Genomic DNA, 12764 nt, shown 5'->3' with positions numbered 1-12764 from the left:
TCTAGCAAATAGAAGCTACAAATAACATCAAGAAGAGATATAAATACAGAGATAATATTTTTCAATATCATAAGCAACTACGATAATGTCATGCCAGTAAATTTGAAATTCGACATGAAAGGGAAGGGTTTTGAAATGCCTATTAAGCAATTGAATTTTTGTGTCTTGAGCTCAGAAAAGTCCTGGCAGGAAACAGAGGTCATCAAAAACTAACAATTATTAAGTCTTGGAAGAGCTGATGGCAGAATCCTTAGAAATATTATTATTTTGAAACAAGCCAGATTAGTGAGAGGAGTCACAATGAGTACCAAAAGTAAAAGATGATGGAGTTAGTGGGAGAATTGGAGAGACACAATGAGACATATCAGAGGGAGAAAAGAAGTTCAAGAAGTTGAGTGATGGCCCTGGCTGGTTGGCTCAGTGGTAGAGCGTCGGCCTGGCATGCGGGAGTCCCGGGTTCAATTCCTGGCCAGGGCACACAGGAGAAGCACCCATCTGCTTCTCCACCCCTCCCCCTCTCCTTCCTCTCTGTCTCTCTCTTCCCCTCCCGCAGCAAAGGCTCCATTGGAGCAAAGTTTGCCCAGGCGCTGAGGATGTCTCTATGGCCTCTGCCTCAGGCGCTAGAATGGCTCTGATTGTGGCAGAGCGACGCCCCGGATGGGCAGAGCATCGCCCCCTGGTGGGCATACTGGATGGATCCTGGTCGGGCGCATGCGGGAGTCTGTCTGACTGCCTCCCCGTTTCCAACTTCGAAAAAGTACAAAAAAAAAAAAAAAAGAAGTTGAGTGATCAACAGAAGAGAAGTTAGATGAATCAAGGAGGAAGTGCAAAGTACCCATTGGATCTGGTGGTTTGAATGGCTCAGATGACTATTGTTATAGAAGGGCCGGAGCCACCATGTGGCAGCAGATGTGTAGCTGATATTTAAAGAGGATACAGATCCATAGATACTGCAAGTATAGCTCGGCTCTGATGAAAGGAAAAGTGTAGAAAGAGTGACGTCAGAGGAATAACAAGGTGAAAGATCCCCTTGATCTATCTTCAACAATTTGAGCAGCTATAATTCAGTGAAGGAACCCCAGCTGGGTGCACAGGCAAAAAATCCATACATTGAAGCAAATAAAGAAGGGCAGGAAGCAGCCAGGGGAGTGAAAAATATGGATGCAGCCTCCGGAGAGGGGAGAAATCTGGTTGTGTCTGGGTTTCCTCTTGCCAGGAAGAGCACAGAGATTGAGGGGTACTCTCAGGAGTAAAAAACTAAAGCAGCAGCCAAATGCAGGGACCTGGGCAGAAAACAGCTCTGGGACATTGTCAGTTCTCCCACTGTCTTCCCATGGTCCATACTTTAGACAGAGAAATGGAAATACAAAGTGTCATACACACATACCACCACCCCCAGCCTCCCAGAACTCTCCTCCCTCTGCCCTTGGTGTCAGGGTACAACAGTGGCATGCCCAAGAACTAAGTCCACAGAACCACTGTCTCCTCTGTATTTGGTCCCCACTCTGTCCAGGCATAGAGGAGAATACATGGAGGCCTGAGGTCACCATTACCAGAATGAAGAACAAAGAAGTTGACCAGGTCCTCCCAGCCCACCTCACCTCCAACATTGTGACTACACTAACAGCATGGAGGTGGAGGTCAGCAATAGGATTTCATAGAGCTGAAACTTGTGATCTAGTGCCACCTACTGGAAAATAATAGGAAAACCTCTTGGAAGTAAACCATTACAAAAGAGCCACTCACAAATGCCTAACCAGAGAAGGAGTCCAACAAATATCATAAATAACCAGGAAGAGATGTGATTCAGAAAAAAAAAAAAGGAAAATCTTCAGAAAGATTAAGATTAAGTTTTCAATCTTAAATAAATGAAAACTTGGAGACTAATTGGCAATTTAGTGCACTCAGAAAACAAGTTAGCAAACGAATACTTTACCAAAAATCTTAAAACTTAAAAAAACCACAGAAATTCTGGCGATGAAAAATTCAATAAACCAGATCAAGAATGCACTAGCAAGCATAGCTAATAAAGCCAAACAAATAGAGGAAAGAATTAGCAATGTCGAAGATAGCCATCTAGAGATGATGCAGAGGAAAGAAGAGAGAGGCTCAAGAATAAAAGAGAGAGAGATCTATAAGAATTATCTGACTCCATCAGAAAAAGCAATATAAGAATAATAGACATACCAAAAAGAAGAGAGGGAGAAGGGAATGCAGAGCCTATTCAAACAAATAATTGATGAGAATTTTCCAAACCTATGGAAAGAGCTAGACTCAGAAATCTAAAAAGCAAGAAGAACATCTAGTTACCATGACCCAAAGAGGTCTCCTCCAAGGCACGTTGTATGAAAACTGTTAAAAAGTAATGACAAAGAAAGAATCCTCAAGGCAGCCAGGGAAAAGAAGAAAGTGACATATAAAGGAAAGCCCATCAGGTTATCATTGGACTTTTCAGCAGAAGTTCTACAAGCCAAAAGAGAATGGACCCAAACATTCAAAGTACTGAAAGAGAGAAATTACCAGCCAAGAATAATATATCCATCAAAGTTATCTTTTAAATATGAAGAAGAAATAAAGACTTTTCCAGACATACAGAAGCTGAGGGAATTTATCACACTACAGGAGTACTCAAGGGGGTAATTCTACCTGATACAAAGAACAAAACATCACAAAACTAGGAGTAATCTCTCCAAAAAACTTACAACATAAACAGGAATAACTTGTGACAATAAAAACATTAAAAGGGAGAGGATAAAGGTTTGAATTAGGAAAGAAGGATAGGGCAGAAGCATTCATAATACAAAGGACTATTGTATATATGAAACTTTCTTTTTCAATAATCTAATTGTATCTACCCACAAAAAAAACCCAACACTGAAATATTGATATATAGCTTAAAAAAAAGAAGAAACAAAGCAAATAAATATGAAATACCACCAAATAAAAGCAACTGACAGAAACACCAATGAAAAAAAACAATGAAGGCACAGAGCTACCAGAAAACAAAAGATAAAATGGCTATAGGAAATCTTCATACATCAATAATTACCCTAAATGGACTGAACTCACCTATAAAGATGCATAGAGTAGCAGATCGGGGGGGGGGGGGGGATGGACAACAAAACAAAAACAAAACCTAACCATATGATGCATTCAGGAGACACATCTCAGCTATAAAGACAAAATTAGACTCAAAGTGAAAGGGTGGAAAACAATTCTCCAAGCAAATAACATTCAAAGAAAAGCAGGTATAACCATACTTGAATCTCATAACACGGATTTCAAGTCAACAAAGGTAACAAGAGACAAAGATGGATATTTCATAATGATAAAGGGGACATTACATCAAGAAGGTATGACACTTCTTAATACATATGCACTGAATCAAGGAGTACCAAAATATATAAAACAACTAGTAACAGAACCAAAATGAGAAAGACAAAATGCAATCATAATTGGGGATCTTAATACTCCATTTATAGCTCTAGACAGATCATACAAACAGAGAATCAATCAATAAATATCAGCCTTAAAGAACACATTAGATTAAATGGACATAGTTGACATTTACAGAACCTTTCATCCCAGAACATCAGATTATACATTCTTCTTCAGTGCACATGAATATTCTCAAGGATAGACCATATGTTGGGTCACAAAACTAGCCTCAACAAATTGAAGAAGATTGAAATTATACCAAGCATATTCTCTGACCATAAGGCTCTGAAATTATAATTCAATAGCAAGAAGAAAGTAAAGAAACCCACAAAATGTGGAAATTAAACAACATACTGCTTGAAAATGACTGGGTCAAACAGCAAAGTAAAGCATGATCAAAAGATATATAGAAACAAATGAGAATGAACCATGACATTTCAAAACTTCTGGGATGCAACAAAAACAGTAATAGAAGAGAAGTTTATATCATTACAGGCCTATCTCAATAAAAAAGAGAAATCCCAAGTAAACAGTCTAACATTACATCTTAAAGAACTAGGAAAAAACTAAAAGCAACCCAAAGTCAGCAGAAGGAAGGAAATAGTAAAAATTAGAGCAGAACTGGATAAAATAGAGAACAAAAATACTATACCAAAATTAATACAACAAAGAGCAAGTTTTTTGAAAAGATTAATAATATTGACAAACCCCTGGCTAGACTCACTAAGAAAAAAAAAGACTCGTATAAATACAATCCAAAATGAAAGAGAAGATACCATAGACATCATAGATATACAAAGGATCATACTAGAATATTATGAAAGACTGTATGTCACTGAATTCAATAACTTAGTCCTAGAAGAAATGGATAACTTCCTAGAACTATACAATCTTCCTAGTCTGAATCATTAGAAGTAGAAAACATAAAGAGACTGATAAACAGTGAGGAAATTGAAACAACCATCAAAAATCTTCCCCAAAATAAAAGTTCAGGACCAAAGGGCTTCACCAGTGAATTCTACCAAACATTCAAAGATTTTGTACCTATTCTTCTTAAAGTCTTTCAAAAAATTGAAAAAGAAGCAATACTTCCTAACATAATTTATGAAGGTCAACATAACCCTGATACCAAAACCTGGCAAGGACAACACAAAAAAGAAAAACTGCAGAGCAATATCTCTGATGAATACAGAAGCAAAAATCCTAAACAAAATACTATCAAAATCAGGAACAAGACAAGGATGCCCACTCTCACCACTCTTATTCAACATAATTCTGGAAGTCCTAGCCAGAGCAATAAGGAAAGAGAAAGAAATAGAAGGCATCCAAATTGGGAAAGAAGTAAAAGTATCACTTTTTGCAGATGACACAATTTTGTATATAGAAAACCCCAAAGACTCCACCAGAAAACTATTAGAAACAATAAATAAATACAGTAAAGTCACAGAATACAAAATTAATATAATAAAATCTGCTTTCCTATACACTAACAATGAAAGCTCAGAAAATGAAATGAAAAAAATTTATATTACAATTGCAACAAAAAGAATAAAATACATTAAAAAAACTTAACAAATGATGTGAAGGACCTATATACTGAAAACTACAAGGCATTATTAAAAGAAATTGAAAAAAAAATAATGAAATGGAAAGATATTCCATGTTCATGGACTGGAAGAATCAACATAGTTAAAATGGCCATATTACCCAAAGCAATATACATATTTAATGCAATCCCCATTAAAATTTCAATTACTCTCAATGTGTCTCCTGAATACAGTGTATGGTTAGGTTTTGTGGGGTTTTTTTTATCCAATCTGCTGCTCTGTGAATCTTTATTGGTGAGTGCAGTCTATTTAGGGTAATTTTTTAAAGAAATAGAACAAAAAAATCACCAGATTTGTATAGAACCGTAAATAACTCTGAATAGGCAAAGCAATCCTGAGAAAAAAGAATGGAGCTGAAGGTATCTCACAACCGGATTTCAAATTATACTGTAGAGCCACGATAATTAAAACTGCATGGTAATGGCAGAAAAACAGACACACTGACCAATGGAATAGAATCAAGAGCCCAGAAATAAAACCACATGTATACGGGCAAGTAATTTTTGACAAAGAAGTCAAAACGCACTATGAAGAAAAGAAATCCTCTTCAATAAATGGTACTGGAAAAATTGAAAAGCCACATACAAAAGAATGAATATTGACTACAGCTTGTAGTAGTCAAGCTATACTGCCCAAAAATGAATTCAAAATGGATCAAATATCTAAATATAAGATCTGAAACAATAAATTACACAGAAGAAAACATAGGTACTAAACTTATGGAACTTGGCCAAATTAGAGAACATTTTATGAATTTGACCCCAAAGGCACACAGGAGAAGCAACCATCTGCTTCTTCACCCCTCCTCCTTCTCTCTGTCTCCCCCTCAACCCCCCAACCCCCACCACCCCACCCTAACCCTCGCCCATCACTTGCAGCCATGGCTTGATTGGCTAGAGCGAGTTGGCCTTGGGTGCTGAGGATGGCTCCATGGCCTCTGCCTCAGGAGCTAAAAAAAAATAGCTCCTGTTGCAATGAAGCAACGGCCTCAGATGGGCAGAGCATCGTCCCCAGTGGGATTGTCAGGTGGATCCCAGCCAGGCACATGCGGGAATCTGTCTCCTTACCTCCTCTCCACTCACTAAAATTAAAAAATAAATTTAAAAAAATGGGGAGAGGATCTGAACAGACACTTCTTTCATGAAGACATACAAACAGCAAACAGATATATGAAAAGATGTTCATCTTCATTAGCTATTAGAGAAATTCAAATCAAAACTACAATGAGATACCACCTGTTAGACTGGTTATTATCAATAAAATAGGTAATAACAAATGTTGGAGAGGTTGTGGAGCAAAAGGAACCCTATCATTGCTTGTGGGAATGTAAACTAGTACAGCCATTATGAAAAACAGTATGGCAGTTCCTCAAAAAATTAAGAATAGTTAACATATGACCCAGCAATCCCTCTACTTGTATCTAGCTGAAAAACTCGAAAATATTTGTTCACATAAACATGCACCCCATATTTACTGCAGCATTATTTACAGTGGCCAGGACATGGAAACAACCAAAGCATCCCTTGATAGAGGATTGGATAAAGAAGATGTGGTACGTACATTCAATGGAATAGTAGTACTCAGCCATAGGAAATGATGACATAGTGCCATTTGCAACCACATGGATGGACCTTAGAATATTATGCTAAGTAAAATAAATCAGTCAGAGAAAGCTGAAAACTGTATGATTTCACTCATATGTGGAATATAAAACTAAGATTCATAGACATAGACGAAAGTGAGGGGGTTACCAGAGTTAGGGGGTGGAGGGTTAGCGGGGGTAAAGGGTGCCAAATATACTGTGACAGAAGGTTGTTTGACTTCGGGTGTTGGGCACATGACATCCTATACCATGGAGATGTACACTTGAAAACTGTGTTCCTATGGACCAATGTCACCCCATGAAATTTACTTTTGAAATTAAAAAAACATTTACTTGATTGTGATGCAGAAAATGTATACATGATAAACATGTCTTTCTTTACTAAAAGTAAAGAAAGCAATACTTAATTATCGAGTAATACTTTATTTTTTTTTAATTTTTATTTATTTATTTATTCATTTTTTAGAGAGGAGAGAGAGGGAGAGAGAGAGAGAGAGAGAGAGAGAGAGAGAAGGGGGAGGAGCTGGAAGCATCAACTCCCATATGTGCCTTGACCAGGCAAGCCCAGGGCTTCGAACCGGCGACCTCAGCATTTCCAGGTCGACGCTTTATCCACTGCGCCACCACAGGTCAGGCTCGAGTAATACTTTAATGTATTGATACCGTTTACTCTGTACTTAAATTCATAAATGATATTTTACTCTCATTTTTCTAGATTATTTTGGCTGCTTTTCTACAGATTTATATACACATAAACACACATGTTTGGAACAGTTTATAAAATACAAAGTTTTCTTTTCTTAATTTCTAACCATTACAGAGGAAGTCCATTGGCATTTGATTTAAAATTTATTTTAGTGATTTTACAGTATTTTATTATGTTTCTTGATTTTTCTTGGACTTTATTTATTGGCCTATAAAGTTGATTCTTTTCCAATTTCAAGTTATACTGAATTTTACATGCAGCCTATGCCCACATTAGGTTCTTTGGAACCTATGGACACTGTTAATTGATAATGAATTTATTATCAACTATAACACTTAACATATCTTTCAAATGAGCTTCTAAGTCATTTTTTTTTTTTCTGAAGTTGGAAACGGGGAGGCAGTCAGACAGACTCCCGCATGCGCCCGACCGGGATCCACCCGGCACGCCCACCAGGGGGCGATGCTCTGCCCATCTAGGGCATCGCTCTGTTGCAATCAGAGCTATTCCAGCACCTGAGGCAGAGGCCACAGAGCCATCCTTAGCGCCCGGGCCAACTTTACTCCAATGGAGCCTTTGCTGCGGGAGGGGAAGAGAGAGACAGAGAGGAAGGAGAGGGGGAGAGGAGGAGGGGTGGAGAAGCAGATGGGCGCTTCTCCTGTGTGCCCTGGCCGGGAATCGAACCCGGGACTCCTGCACACCAGGCCAACGCTCTACCACTGAGCCAACCAGCCAGGGCCCTTAGTCATTTTTATAAGTCCTATGTTTGTACATTTGATTTCTGATTCTAAGAGTACTAACATTAGAAATTTTATTAAAATTCATCTTATTAGATTTCTTACCTTATATAAGTGGTTCTATCAAACAGTAATTGTTAAATAATGTTGAATAAATGAATACATTTTTAAAAAGTAAAAGTGTAGGAAGTTAAATAGAAATCTACAGGGAAGGAAGGGGAGGAGAGAAAGAGGCAATCATAATAGATGGAGATGGAGTGAGAGTGGGCAGAGGTGGGATTTGAGAACAGGTGGAAGAGAAGCCCTGAATGGCAGATAAGATACCTTGTCCTATAACAATAGGGGGAAGTGGTGAGGCCAGGTGCTAAGAGAGATAAGTTGTAGAGGGCATAGGAACAGGGGGTGTGCAGGAACTTGGAGGGGATTCCTGCCAGATAACCTCTGTTTTATTTCTGTAGAGTAGGAGACAAGGTCACCTGCTGGGGGCAGGAGGGTGGGGATCCAACAAGATCTTAGAAAAAAGGTCAGAAGTAGTTGCTAGAAAAATAAAGGGGGGAAATGAGCTGTCCAGAGCACAGGGGTTTATTAGGTCCCGGCAAAGCTAGCCTTGATTGTGGGCCTTTTCCTTAAAGCACATTAAAATCTAGAGCGCTAATATTTTGTAAAGATTTATAAAGATTTCATGAGACATACTTTTTCCATAGAAGAGATTAAATAGAATTTAGTTATAAAATTCAGCCTCAAGTTTTTCATTCAGTCAAACTGCAGCTATTGGAAAATCATATTCATTTGAGATGTGCTTGTTTTCAATACATTCAATAAGAATCTTAATGGAACCTTATTCTTGGGCTTAACAATGTTGTGGAACTCTTCTGTGCTTTAGCTTCCATTCTGTGGAATACTAAATATTTTAATTGTGTGTAATTGGAAATCTACTTTTAAAATTTATAGAGCAGATCAAGTTAATGGGCCATGTGAGAATTTCCTACAGCATGGGAGTAATCAACCACGAACACTTTCCAAATTCAGCAAAAATTTTATAGAAATAAAAGATCTTATTTAATAAATTATTTACTGTTCTGTGATTTTTATTTTTAAGTAAATCTTTTAGGATATTGATGTACATGATTTGTATGTGCTAAGAAAGCATATTCAAGGTAAAGAAAAATTTAAACTCAAGAATAATGTATTGTCTCAATGAAAGATATAAATGACTGAAGTGGAAGGAATTACTGGATCTTAACCTTATATGAAAGTGTAGTGTAACTTATTTTTATTTTATTTTTTTAGTGAGAGAGATAGAGACAGAGAGGGACAGATAAGGACAGACAGACAAGAAAGGAGAGAGGTGAGAAGCATCAATTCTTCATTGTGGCACCTTAGTTGTTCATTGATTGCTTTCTCATATGTTCCTTGATGGAGGATAGGGCTCCAGCCAAGCCAGTGACCCCTTGCTCAAGCCAGCAACCATGACATCATGTCTATGATCTCATGCTTGAGCCAGTGACCCCGCTCTCAAGCTGGTGAGCCCACACTCAAGCTGAGCAAGCCTGCACTCAACTCAATGACTTCCAGGTTTCGAACCTGGGTCCTCTGTGTCCCAGGCCAACACTCTACCCATTGCACCACCACCTGGTCAGGCTAGTATAAGTTATTTATAGGAGTCAAAAACTCCAATGAAAATGGCTGGTTATTTATAAGTAAAGAGTAAAATAAAATTCTCCCAATCTGGAGAGACTATGATATCAACAGATAATACCCCACAGGAATAAAACTGTACTGTGAAACCTCACCAGTCTTTATACACTTATTTGGAATTTGTAACAATTTTGACAAAAGCTTAACAGATGTTTACCTTTCCACCATTATTAATCAAATTGTAGTATAAACAATATTTATAAAGTTAATGTTTAAATTACTTTAGAGAATGAATTACATTTAAGCACCATACTTAGTAACAATGTACATGTGAATTATAAACATTTTAATCCATCCTTAAGGTAGTTCTCTTTAGGACCTCTACTATATCTTTGTTCTTTGCTTTTAAAAATAAAACTGTCTCTTTAAATTAATTTTACTACTCTTCTCTACCCAGCCAAATGGTTATTTCACACAAAAAAAATTGAAAAAAATTATTTTACCTATATTCAACTTGGTCTTCTATTTTACTTCAAAAAGCAAAATACAAGATAACAAATTAATTATGAGAAAAATTATTGCAGTTTACTAAGCTTCTCCTAAGTGACAGGTAATATGTTAGTATTTTAAACTGTTATTTCTAATCTCTTCCCAAATATTGCAAGATAGATATTTTTGTCCTCATTCCTCAGATGAAGAAATTGATAAAGTTAAGTGATTTTTCTGAAGTTTCAAGTATTTTCTGAACCTGATAAATAAGATAATGTGTATCAAGGGCTAAGCATAGGGTTTAGAACATAGAAAACACTCAATAAATGTCAGCTATGGCTATTACTATTATTATTAAAAAGAGGTTTGTTTTAAAGGTAGGTGAAAATTGATGGACAGATAAAACAGTTCCTCTATCTTTTGGAGCTGTTTTAATTGCATTTGAATATTAGTTCATTCATTCAACAAACATTTACTTAATGCTTACTATGTCCAAAAATACTAGTATGAAACACAAACTAAGATGTGCCTTGGAGGTAGTACAATATTTAAAAAAATGATCAGCCAAATATTGCCTGACTAGTGGTGGTGCAGTGAATAGAGTGCCGACCTGGGATGCTGAGGTCTCAGGTTCAAAATCCTGAAGTGACTGGCTTGAACATGGACTCATCCAGTTTGAGCTCAGGCTGACCAGCTTGAGTGTGAGGTCACTGGCATGAGTGTGGGATCAGCAACATGATCCCAGGGTTGCTAGCTTGAAGCCCAAGGTCACTGGCTTGAGCCCAAAGTTGCTGGATTGAGCAAGGGGTCACTGGTGTGGCTGGAGTCCATTCACCCCCGCCCTGATATGAGAAGCAATCAATGAACAACTAAAGTGCTGCAACTATGAGTTCATTCTTCTTGTCTCTCTCCCTCCCCCCCTCTCTCTCACTTAAATAAAAAAGTAATCAGCCAAAAAAAATACATATATATGTTTGTCTGAATTTCCAAAGTTCACATTTCCTATGAGTATATTCTGTACTCAAATAGTGTTTATATGTATTTTACGTTAGTGCTTTTGAGACTACTTAGGTCTAGCAAAGTGATGTTAGAAGCCTGCCCTAACAAACAAGTAGCTAATAACAGAGTCAAATTCTCTGACCACCAGACAATGGCCTTGTTCACATCAACAACATTTCATTTCCACCAGAACAAATGAATGAAAAAACCAAATGAAAGATGAGACCAAAGTAAATCCCTTTCATCTATGCTGCTGCAAAAGACACACATGAAGAGCAAAAATAAATTCTAAAAACCTTTTCTTATGTAGGTCATTAGACTGAAGTGTCCAGGTGTAATACATTTGAAGTCTAATAGAAGACAATCATTGACATTTTGAAATTGGAACAGAACACCTGATCATCTTCCCAGGTCATGATGAAGAAATATCAGCTTACCAGTCAATTTACCCGGGTTGCCAAGCCGAGACCCAGGGGCCACAGTTCCATTTCTCTTGGCCTTGCCTTTTAATTTTATTTATTTATTTATTTATTTATTTATTTATTTATTTATTTATTTTTTGTGGCAGAGACAGAGAGAATCAGAGAGAAGGACAGATAGGGACAGACAGACAGGAAGGGAGAGAGATGAGGGATGAGAAACATCAATTTTTTTGTTGCGGCTCCTTAGTTGTTCATTGATTGCTTTCTCATATGTGCCTTGACCTTGGGCCTTCAGCAGACCGAGTGACCCCTTGCCTGAGCCAGCGGCCCTGGGCTCAAGCCGGTGAGCCCCGCTCAAATCAGATGAGCCCACGCTCAAGCTGGTGACCTCGGGATCTCGAACCTGGGTCCTCTACATCCCAGTCTGATGCACCATCCACTGCGCCATCGCCTGGTCAGGCCTTGCCTTTTAATTGAACTTAAGAAGAAGCTCCAGGGTGGGAATAACCAGAAGGAAGGGGGGGGGTGGAGGAAAGGAGGAGGTGGGCAAAGGTAGGGGAAATGGGAATGAAAAGAGACTTTGCTTTGGGGGGGCAGGGTGCATGATGTGGTGTGCAGATAGTGTTAAATTGAGCTGTACACTTGAAACCAGTATGGATTTGTGAACCAATGTCATCCCAATAAATTCAATTAATTTAAAATAAGGGGAGGGGAGAAGAGACTCCAGAAGCAGTCCTGGGGCTGGTGGCCTTGTAGTGAGTGAGGGGGCAGTAGAGTTTGGCATCCCAAAATATGCCTTTGGGATTATTGATTATTTTAAGCTTTCCACTATTAAAAAAAGAAAGACTCAGGGAAAACCTTTGATTTTCCCTATAACTTTGCCTAAGAGGAATATAACTAGAGGACCTGCTCTGGAAGGGAGCTATCATCATAGATAATATGAAGTAGTTTAATATAAAGTAATATATGATAGAGAGGGAGGAATCTAGCAAGGCTCATTTAATCAAAATCTTCTGGCCCTGGCCAGTTGGCTCAGCGGTAGAGTGTTGGCCTGGCGTGCAGAAGTCCCGGGTTCGATTCCCGGCCAGGGCACATAGGAGAAGCGCCCATTTGCTTCTCCACCCC

The sequence above is a fragment of the Saccopteryx bilineata genome, chromosome 11 (assembly GCF_036850765.1).
Source record: "Saccopteryx bilineata isolate mSacBil1 chromosome 11, mSacBil1_pri_phased_curated, whole genome shotgun sequence".
Classification (NCBI taxonomy): Eukaryota; Metazoa; Chordata; class Mammalia; order Chiroptera; family Emballonuridae; genus Saccopteryx; species Saccopteryx bilineata.
Note: the sequence above shows the minus strand (reverse complement) of the source record.